Source organism: Cervus canadensis, chromosome 30, assembly GCF_019320065.1.
Source record: "Cervus canadensis isolate Bull #8, Minnesota chromosome 30, ASM1932006v1, whole genome shotgun sequence".
NCBI classification, from domain to species: domain Eukaryota; kingdom Metazoa; phylum Chordata; class Mammalia; order Artiodactyla; family Cervidae; genus Cervus; species Cervus canadensis.
The window spans coordinates 17215830-17227634 of record NC_057415.1 but is presented as its reverse complement, the minus strand read 5'-3'; the positions used below and the strand labels follow the sequence as shown (position 1 = coordinate 17227634).

The 11805-nt window shown below is 37.2% G+C and overlaps 1 protein-coding gene across 1 annotated transcript in view; it reads right to left on the bottom strand.

Annotated features, from left to right (window-relative positions):
• The window catches only part of LOC122432041 (centromere protein P), a 225039-nt gene that overhangs the window by 111599 nt on the left and 101635 nt on the right, over nucleotides 1-11805 (bottom strand). The gene's annotated exons all lie outside the window — the stretch shown is intronic.

Sequence of the window (11805 nt, the reverse complement as noted above, 5' to 3'; positions counted from 1 at the left end):
AGGGTGGGGTGGGGGGACAGGGAAGGGGTGCTATCCTGTCCTTTCCAGAATGTCTGGCAGCTCCTTGGTCTGTACTTACTAGATGCCAGTAGCATGTGCACCACAGTGTGACAATCAACTATTTTTCCAAAACACGCCAGTGTGCCAGGGGGAAAGGGTGGAGCCAAACTGTAGCTGGTTGAGGACCACTGCTTTATGGAAAATTTACTTAATTTCTAAATTCTGGCACAAGTTTGCAAACCTGAAATAAAATAGTTATTTTTATTTGGTAAAACAGTCAATCCTAAAGGAAATCAGTCCTGAATATTCATTGGAAGGACTGATGCTGAAGCTGAAGCTCCAATACTTTGGCCACCTGATGCAAAGACCTGACTCACTGGAAAAGACCTTGATGCTGGGAAAGATTGAAGGCAGGAGGAGAAGGGGATGACAGAGGATCAGATGGTTGGATGGCATCACCAACTCGATGAACATGAGTTTGAGCAAGCTCTGAGAGTTGGTGATGGACAGGGAAGCCTGGCATGCTACAGTCCATGGGGTCACAAAGAGTCAGACACGACTGAGTGACTGAACTGAACTGAACTGAAAACTGTAAGGGCAAGATCAAAGTGTGATTAAAATAATACCACCAGTAGTGATATAACAGAAAGAGCCCAGGGGTGCAGAGGTCTGAGTTGAAAATATATACCCAGAAATCTAGTTCCATTTATAGCCTTGAGCTAATCACCATCTCTTTGAACCTATCTTCTCATGTAAAAAGGGTAGGGATGACACTATTGATCTGATAGGTTGCTGTAAGAACTGAATGAAAAAAGTTTATGAAAAATGCTCTGTAAACCATAAAGATTCCTGAAATATGCTTACCTATTATACTGGACAATAATTTACTGACAAGAAAAATTAAAGATTATGAAGTCTAAAAGCAAAAAAATCATAACAGGGCTTCCCTGGTGATCGAATGCTTAAGAATTCGCTTTGCAATGCAGAGGACACCGGTTCAATCCCTGGTCGGGGAAGATCCCACATGCTGCAGAGCAACTAAGTCCATGTGCCACAATTACTTGGCCAATACTCTAGAGCCCACAGCAACAAGAAACCCGCATAACGCAACAAAGAGTAGGCTGTGTTCACTGCAACTAGAGAAAGCCTACATGCAACGAAGACCCAACAGAGCCAAAAAATAAATAAATCTTTAAAAAAGGATATATAACAATGACAGTCATCTTAAAATTAAAATGTTCTAAAGTTCTAATAGTTTTAACAAATAAAATTCATTTTCTACAATATATCATAAAAATAAGATGTGACATCATGCCACTTATGAGAACATAAGTAGAAATTCACTGAAATTGTAATAATCCAGTTTTTGGAATTAATAATTAAATTTATAAGGTTAGTGCTAAGGTTAGAATCATCTTAACAAATAGTCTATGATCTGAACATGTTTGTTCAGTCACTCAGTCGTGTCTGATTCTTTGGGACCCCATAGACTGTGGTCCATCAGGCTCCTCTGTCCATGCTATTATTCTGGCAAGAACATTGGATTGGGTTGTCATTTCCTCCTCCAGGGGATCTTCCCAACCCAGGAATCAAACCCATGTCTCCTGTGGCTTCTGCATTGGAAGAAGGACTCTTTACCACTTAGGCACCTGGGAAGCCCTATGATCTGAATAGAGAAGCTTAAAAGAAAGAAGCTTTTCTTTTTAAAAAGGAAAGACAGGAGAATTTTCTAACTACTGGAAATGATTCCTGAAATCACTAAAATTAATTTCCTGTAGTTAATGTCTGTGCTTTTCATCCCACAGCTGTTAACCATTTGTGGTTGTAAGTTTGCAAAAAGCAAATCAGTAATAAAAACATAACCACCCAAAACTGTATTAAAGTTTTCTTAGTCATATTTTATGGTAAATACAAAATATTACCCACTAAAAATCTGTTAAAGTTTGAAAGCAAATGAATTACTGCAACTTACTGAGTTTACTAAGGGCTTCCAGGTAGAAAAAAAAAATCTCAGAGGCTATCTACCTTTATTGCCTCCCAAATACTACAGTAAAGAAGATCACAGAATTCACAAAACAAATATAATACTTTCAGAAAATCACCTGAAGTTGCTAAAAGCTTTTTTTAAAAATCAATTTAGTTTCTCCTTAAACTACAACATTATTTTTCTTTCCTTTCTAATTCCATTTTTTGGTAAAAGAATTGTCTTACCTTGGCTGGTGTGTAAAGAACATTTTTAGATATTCTTTCAAATGCCTTACTTGCACTTACTCATTTAATCCTCACAACAGCCCTATAAGGCAGGTACCTTCACCTATCTAGGATTTGATCCAGCAATCTAGCTCAACCTTCTAACCATGACGACACACTAATGTTTGAGTTAGTGAGGTCAACCTTATAAAATGGTGGACAGTGCTTCCTCCTGGAGATTCTATGCTTATTGGCTTCCATACACCACGCCTTTCAAGTTGCTCTTTAATGGCTAGTGTTCCTCCTCAATACTGTTTGGCCTCTTCACTTTGCTCCTGATAAACCTACACAGACCCTCTTGAACTCTTCTTTCCCCCAGTCTTTCTGGTTTAAAACTTCAGCAAGTGCCATTCCTGCTCTACCTCCCATGTTACTTGCATCCATTCCTTCTTTTTTATTCTCATTCACCATACCACAAATCACTTTATTTTCTATTTGGAGTATCAAAATAAGTTCCTGGCCTCATTTTGCCAATTCAACTCTATCATGACTAACCAAACAGATCTATGTGCTATCTGGATTACGTCAGTCCTTTATCAAAAGACTAAAACAGTTCCCATTGATTATAGAATTACAAAAAACGCTTAATTCACCTTTCAAGGTTATCTATGATTTACATCTAAGTAATGATTTTTGAGATTGTTATTTCATGTTTACATCTTTTTATACTCCAGTTGAAAATTATTTGCTATTTCTCAAATATGCTCTGTATTTTCTGGCTTCTATGACTTTATTAATACCGCATCATGTGCATCTATCAAAATCTTTTCCAACTTCAATTGTCTGTGTCAAAGTTCACCCTTCTCAGTTCATCTTCCTGATTCTCCCACAAACAGATGTGGTTTCTCACACCCCACCTTCACAACCTTCCCAGTATTTTATTTTTATTTTTCCCCAGTATTTTAATATGCTTCTCTTTTGCACTTATCACAATCTTAGCTTCTTGTGGCTATTTAAGTATGGGGTTTTTTTCCCTTCATATTCTCTAGAGAATTGTAGATATCTTGATTGTAAGCACTATATTCTTTTTTAAGGTTGGTTTTTTTTTTTAACATGGACCATTTTTAAAGTCTTTATTGAATTTGTTACAACACTGCTTCTGTTTTATGTTCTGGTTTTTCAGCCAAGAGGCACATGGGATCTTAGTTCCCCAACCAGGGATCAAACCAGCAACCCCTGAGTTGGAAGGCAAACTCTTAACCACTGGACTGCCAAGGAAAGTCCAGTATTATGTTTTAGTTAGGTTTGCATCCCTTTTCTCTCTCCCACCAAAGGCTAGCATACTTCATTACCTCAAAACATACTTCTGGAATCAACAAAGGGTGTTTATTGAAAGGAAATAAAAAGCCTTTATCCTCATTCTAACAAAGCAATGTGTTTTTATCCTACATATCTTTCTTTTCATCCTAGATGCACCTCCCCCCCCCGAACGTGCAGATCTCTCACAGACATATACTTACCTGATGCAGATGTATTGTGTATCCCATACTACTCTGAAATAGGGGCAGATGGCATTTTCTCCCAATGCATTCAGTATTATCAAAAGGATTTATTATAACATCTATCACAGGCTCTGGAGAACTCTAAATGAAACAGACCCTCCCACCCAATTAGCTCTGAAAAGTGCTGTAACAAGGTAAGCATTCCCAGCAGTAACATCTCTCCCTTGGTGAAATAATATGATAATAAAGACAACTACTTTAAAATGAGCCCTTCCATAGTCGGGGGAATCCCACACCTCTAGGTCATCACAGAGCACCAGGCTGAGCTCCCTGTGTTACGCAGCAGCGTCCCACTAACTATGTATTTTACATACGGTGATGTATATATTTCAATGCTACTGTCTCAGTTTGTCCCATCCTCTCCTTCCCTTGCTCTGCCCACAGGTCCATTCTCTGCATCTGTGTCTTTATTCCTGCTCTGCAAATAGTTTCATCAGTATCATTTTCCTAGATTCCATATATATACCTTAATATGTGATATTTGTCTTTCTCTTTCTGACTTACTTCACTCTGTATAACAGGCTTCAGATTCATCCACCTCAGTTCAACTAACTCAGATTCATCCCTTTTTATGGCTGAGCAATATTCCATTGCATATATATGTACCACAACTTCTTTATCCATTCATCTGTCAGTGGACATCTAGGTTGCCTTCATGTCCTGGCTATTGTATTAGGTTGGTGCAAAAGTAATTGTGGTATTATATTGTTGAATTTTGCTGTTTTATATTGGAATACATTCTTAAGTAAATGTGGTTATGTTATGCATCATTTTAATGTGCATTTCTTATTTTAAGTTTTTCTGCTAATTACTTATTACTTGCTTTATATTTATATTGCACATAATATAAATTAAATGTGTTTTATATGTATTTTAGACTAGGGAAATGATGTTACACAGAAAGCAAATTCAAGTGATTTGCTTATTCCGTTCAAAGTGGGTCATAAAGCAGCAGAGATAACTTGCAACATCAACACATTTGGCCGAGGAACTGCTAATGAACCACCACAGTGCAGTGGTGGTTCAAGAAGTTTTGTAAAGGAGACGAGAGTCTTGAAGATGAGGAGCACAGTGGCTGGCATCAGAAGTTGACAACGAGAGCAATTGAGAGCAATCACTGAAGCTTATCCTCTTACAACTACATGAGAAGTTGCCGAAGAACTCAATGCCAACCACTCTACAGCCTGCACTTGAAGCAAATTGGAAAGGTGAAAAAACTCAGTAAGTGTTGCCTCATGAGCTGATCGAAAACAAAAAAAAATTGCTGTTTTGAAGTGTTGGCTTCTCTTATTCTGTGCAACAATGAACCATTTCTCTATTGGATTGTGACATTCGACGAAAAGTGGATTTTATACGACAACCAGTGATGACTAGTTCAGTGGCTGAACTGAGAAGTTCCAAAGCACTTCTCAAAGCCAAAACAGCACCAGAAAAAGATCACGGTCAAAGTTTGGTGATCTGCTGTCAGTGTGGTCCATTACAGCTTTCTGAATCCTGGCAAAACCATTATATCTGAGAAATATGCTCAGCAAATCAATGAGATATACAGAAAACTGCAACGCCGGCAGCCGGCATGGGTCAACAGAATAGGCTCAATTCTCCACAACACTTGACCACACATCACACAATCAACACTTTGGTTGTTTGAACTTGGCTAAGGAGCTTTGCCTCGTCCTCCATATTCACCTGACCTTTCGCCAACCGACTACTACTTCTTCAAGCCTCTCAAAAACTTTTTGCAGGGAAAACGCTTCCACAACCGGCAGCATACAACAAAATGCTTTCCAAAAGTTCAGCGAATCCTAAAGCATAGATTTTTACACTACATGAAAACTGTTTCTAATTGGTAAAAAATGTGTAGATTGTAATGGTTCCTATTTTGATTAATAAAGATGTGTCTGAGCCTAGTTATAATGATTTAAAATTAACAATATGAAACAGCAATTACTTTTTCACCAACCTAATAAATAGTGCTGCAATGAACACTGGGATATGTGTGACTTTTTTTGTGTGTGTGTGACTTTTTGAATTATGGTTTGGAGATTTCTTTTTTAATAAGGAAAATTTATAATGGAAGCAAAAGTAGAAAAACACTACAATGAACTTTCATGTACTTCTGACTCAATTTTTAAAATGACCAACTTATGTGTGTATAAGGATGTTCAGTTAGGTCTAACTCTTTGTGGCCCCATGCATGGTAGACTGCCAGGCTCCTCTGTCCAGGGGACTTTCCAGGCAAGAATACTGGAGTGGGCTGCCATTTCCTTCTCCAGGGGCTCTTCCTGACCCAGGGATCGAACCCACATCTCCTGCAGCTCCTACACTGGCAGGTGGATTCTTTACCACTGAACAATCTGGGAATTCTTATAGCCAATTATATTCATTTACACTCTCATCATTATTACTATTTTTAATAACAGCATTCTTTGAGGTATAATTCACATATCATACAATTCACCATTTAAAGCACAATTCAAAAAACAGCATATAGTTCAAAGATTTTTAATATATTCAAGGTTAGCAGCCATCACACAATTAACTTCAGAACATTTTTGTCACTTCAAAAGGAAATCCTGTCCTGATTAAAATCACTCTTCATTTACTCCCAGCCTTAGGTAACCACAAATCCACTGTTTCAATCAATTTGCCTATTCTAGCCATTTCATATAAATGGAATCATGTAATATGTGGTCTTTTGTAACTGGCTTTTTCACTTATCATAATGTTTTCAAGGTTCATTCATGTTGTAGCATGTGTCAGTACTTCACTTCTTTTTACTGCCAAGAATACTCCATTTTACAAATGAACCACTTTAATTCATCCATACATCAGCTGATGGACATTTAAGTTGTTTTTACTTTTTACAAACATGCTATTACAAACTTGCTGCTATAAATATGTGCATACAGTTTTTGTGTGAACATATATCTTCACTTTTCCTGGGTATATACTTAGGAGTAAAACTGATTGGTCAAGTAATTGCAACTTTATGTTCAATTATTTGAGGAACTGTAGATTGTTTTCCAAAGTAGCTGTGCCATTTTTAATTTTCATCAGCAATATATATAGATTCTAATTTTTCCACATTATCACCAATACTTGCAGTTGTCCGTATATTTTACTTCAGCTATTAGAAAACATGAAGTAGTACCTCACTGTGGTTCTGATGCACATTTTCCTGATGATCAGTGACGTTAAGCATCTTTTCATTTATTTATTGATCATTTGTTATCTTCGGAGAAACATTTATTTAGATCCTCCAATCATTTTACTATTGGTCATTATCATTATTATTGACTTGTATGAGTTTAACTATTCTAGACACAAGTTCTTAATCATATATATGATTTGCAAACTTTTTTCCCCACGTGTGGGTGTTGTTTGTTTTTTCCCCCATTCTTGTGGTATCTTTCGGTACAGAAAAAAAAAAATCAAAATTTTAATGGTACCCAATTTATCTATTTTTCTTCTGTTTCTTATGCTTTCAGGGTCACATCTAAGAAACTGATGCCTACCTAACCCAAGGTCATAATGACTAACTTTTCTTCTGAAATGTAATAGTATCAGCTCTAAAACTTAGATCTTTATTCCATTTTCACTAAATTTTTGCATGTGATCCAGTTGTCTTAGCACCATTTGTTCAAAGGAGATCAAGATATAAAAGATTTCTATCACTCCTGAAGGTTCTTCCATGCCCCCTCCTAGTTCATACTCCCACTTCATCTAGCAAACATCCATTCATTCACTCACTGCACCAAGCAGACATACCCATTCCAGAACTTTGCCACTGGCAATATAACCATCTCCTAAAAATTTCCTTAATAATTGTCAACCTGAGTAAACATTCCAATTCCAAAGAAAGGCAATGCCAAAGAACGTTCAAACTACTGCACAACTGCACTCATCTCACATGCTAGCAAGGTAATGCTCAAAATTCTCCAAGACAGGCTGCAACAGTATGTGAACCATGAACTTCCAGATGTTCAAGCTGGTTTTAGAAAAGGCAGAGGAACCAGAGATCAAATTGCCAACATCTGCTGGATCATCGAAAAAGCAAGAGAGTTCCAGAAAAACATCTACTTTTGCTTGATTGACTATGCCAAAGTCTTTGACTGTGTGGATCACAACAAACTGTGAAGAATTCTTCAAGAGATGGGAATACCAGACCACTTGACCTGCCTCCTGAGAAATCTGTATGCAGGTCAAGAAGCAACAGTTAGAACTGGACATGGAACAACAGACTGGTTCCAAATTGGGAAAGGAGTACATCAAGGCTGTATATTGTCACCGTGCTTATTCAACTTATATGCAGAGTACATCATGAGAAATGCTGGGCTGGATGAAGCACAAGCTGGAATCAAGATTGCCCGGAGAAATATCAGTAACCTCAGATTCACCATCCTTATGGCAGAAGTGAAGAACTAAAGATCCCCTTGATGAAAGCGAAAGAGAAGAGTGAAAAAGTTGGCTTAAAACTTAACATTCAGAAAACTAAGATCATGGCATCCAGTCCCATCACTTCATGGTAAAAGATGGGGAAACAATGGAAACAGTGACAGACTTTATTTTTGGGAGTTCCAAAATCACAGCAGATGATGACTGCAGCCATGAAATTAAAAGATGCTTGCTCCTTGGAAGAAAAGCTATGACCAACCTACACAGCATGTTAAAAAGGAGAGACATTGCTTTGCCAACAAACGTCCCTGTAGTTAAAGTTATGGTTTTTCCAGTAGTCATGAATGGATGTGAGAGTTGGACTATAAGGAAAGCTAAGTGCTGAAGAACTGATGCTTTTGAACTGTGGTGTTAGAGAAGACTCTTGAGAGTCGCTTGGACTGCAAGGAGATCAAACCAGTCAGTCCCAAAGGAAATCAGTCTTGAATATTCATTGAAAAGACTGATGATGAAGCTGAAACTCCAATACTTTGGCCTACCTGATGTGAAGAACCGACTCATTGGAAAAGACCCTGATGCTGGGAAAGATTGAAGGTGGGAGGAGAAGGGGATGACAGAGGATGAGATGGCTGGATGGCATCACCAACCTGATGGACATGAGTTTGAGTAGGCTCCAGGAACTGGTGATGGACAGGAAAGCCTCGAGTTTTGCAATCCATGGGGTCGCAAAGAATCAGACATGACTGAGTGACTGAAATGAACTCAGTAAACGTAAGTAATAGGAATTCTGGATCCACATATCCCATCCTCTTTAACAACAACAAAATAAAACACATTCTCATTATTTGGCAAAGGGAAACACATCTTATCACTTTTTCCTGAATCTGAAAATGCTATTGCTTTGTACTTTATTCCCAGTCTGTGAAAATAAAGACAAAACAAAACATTGAATGGATTATATAAACAACAACTTTATTTTTCTGCTTCTCCTGCATTGGCAAGCCAACTTTTTCAAAATTCATTTTTAATTGAAGGACAATTGCTTTACAACATTACTTTTGTTTCTGCTGTACATCAGTATGAACTAGCCAAGGGTATATACATGTCTCCTCTCTCTTGAACCCCCCTCCCTCTCCCCACCCCTCTAGGTTGTTACAGGAGGCCCAGTTGGAGCTCCCTAAGTCACACAGCGAATGTCCACTGGCTATCTGTCTGTTTGGTCGTGCATATGCTTTCACGCTCCTGTCTCTATTCCTCGCAGCCTCTCCTTCCTTCCCACCCCCACGCCCATAAGTCTGTTCTCTATGTCTGCATCTCTGCTGCGGCCCTGCAAATAGGTTCATCAGTACTATCACAACTACTTTTTAATTGTATATACTATTTTGGAAATTTGTGTGAGGGTGGAGAGTACTGGATACTCCATGAGTCTCTGAGTGCTCCTTTGCACTCTCTGCCATTTGTGGCTAATAGTATACTGGCCTTTAAAAATTCCTCTTTTTTTTTTGGTGAGAATTTGGTTTATTTTGACCCCCAATTTCTAGCTAAACAGTTTAGACTCTGGATTTCTCATGCTTTGTGGAAATACGTATTTTACATTCCCTGGGTGGGCAGGGTTCAGGATGGGGGGACACATGAACACTCAAGGCTGATTCATGTCAATGTATGGCAAAACCCACCACAATACTGTAAAGTAATTAGCCTCCAATTAAAATAAAGAAATTAATTTAAAAGAAAAATAAAATTATTCTCTCTATACTTCCTTATATGATAAGGTTTCTATGGTGTCTCCCAGTTTTGTTATTGTGTGGTTTATTGATTTGAATTGTATTTTTTATCTCATGTGGTTTAGTTAGGCGTTAACTGAGAGAAAGACAAACCAACAGTCCAGTTGTCTGAATAGTAAAGATTTGCAAAATGTCTTCTTGAAATACAAGCTATCCCTTCAAAAATAATAAGAAAGAAGGTACAATATCATTTGCATATGATTCATATGTACCTGAAAAACCCAGGAGAATCAACTGAAAAATGACACAGTCATGCATATAACAAAAGATAGGTATCCATAATATATAAAAAAAGAAACCCTAAAAATCAATCAGAAAGACAAATAACATAATAGAAAAATAAGCAAAAAAAAAAAAAATTAACAGGCATATCTCAGAAGAGAAAATCCAAATGGCTGAAAAACATTTGAAAAAATGTTCAACCTGTTTAGTAATAAGGGAAATGGAAATTAAAATCAAAAGTAATACCTTCATATACCAAATTAATTGCGGAAACAGTCAGATAATGTCAAGTGTTAATGAGATCTGAAACAACTGTTGCCTTTCATTCCCACCACCTCAACTTGCCTATCTGTAAGCTCCCTCCAGCAGTTCTGCCACAGTTACATTAGCATTCCTTTCCAGCATACATCACAGTAGTGTCAGAACTATTGACTTATACCTCTGTGCTCATTCATTTTTCCATTGCACTCCATACCACTTGATATATGTTTATTTTCTATCTTCCTCTTCCATGATAAAAAGAGACTATTTTAGCTGCTGGGTCCTCAGCAACTAAAACTACCTTGAATAAAGTAGGTGTTCAACAAGTATTAGCTGGATGAATAGATGAATTAAAATGTTTATTATGGTTTATTACCATAATTACTAGGTCTCAGTCAGACCTGTCCTAGCCAGCACTAATTATTTGGCTCTGAGATATTGAATCTACTTCAATCAAATTATAATCGTAGGATATAATTTAGATTTTCACCAATTCAACTGACTTTTCTCCCTAATTGCTATAATTATAACCATCAACTGAGGGAATTCCCTGGCAGTCCAGTGGTTAGGCCCCTGTGCTTTCACTGCTGAGAGTAAGGGTTCAATCCCTGGTAGAGGAACTACGAACCTGCAAGCTGCACAGCATGGCCGAAATAAATCAACTAATTAAAAAATAAAATAAAATACACTCCAACTGAAACAGTGAACTATCACAATTACTTGCAGCTTCTATTTTTCCTCTAAGGTCTGACTCAAACCAACTCTCCCATCCCCTACCAAACCAAAACTCGATGACATCATCAACCTTATTTAAATTTCCTAGATACTACTTTTAATTCTGAGTGTTCTAGCTATTTATTGATAAATATTTTCACATTTGTTAAGAACATGAACCACATAATCACTATCACAAGTTCAAATCTCAGAGTTAAATGAAGAATTAAAGAAAAATTAAGCTGCTAATTTTAAATTAATCTTCCAAAAGAACTATCAAGACATTTTTGGATAAAGTACACAGATTTGCTCTCTCTTCCTTAGTGTGGAAGCCTGAGGTTTAAGAACAAACACTAATAGGAAACATATGGAAAAGATCAGTAACGGGATGAAATCTTGGCCCAAATATGATTTGCCACGTTTTACATACCAGTGTCTCAAATAATAGATAAGATTTCTATAATACTGCCAAAACATCTCCTGAAACACCGTACACTTTTTAAAAGTCTAAAGTTTAACAAAATAAATCTTGAGAGCTATTTGTAAAACTTAACGGAAAATACTATTTTGAGGAAACAAAAACAAATTTCAAGAATCACTTTACCTTATTAGTTTGTACAAGCTTGAAAGAATCTCCCAAAAGAATGAACTCAAAATTCACTGCCAAGAGATACAAG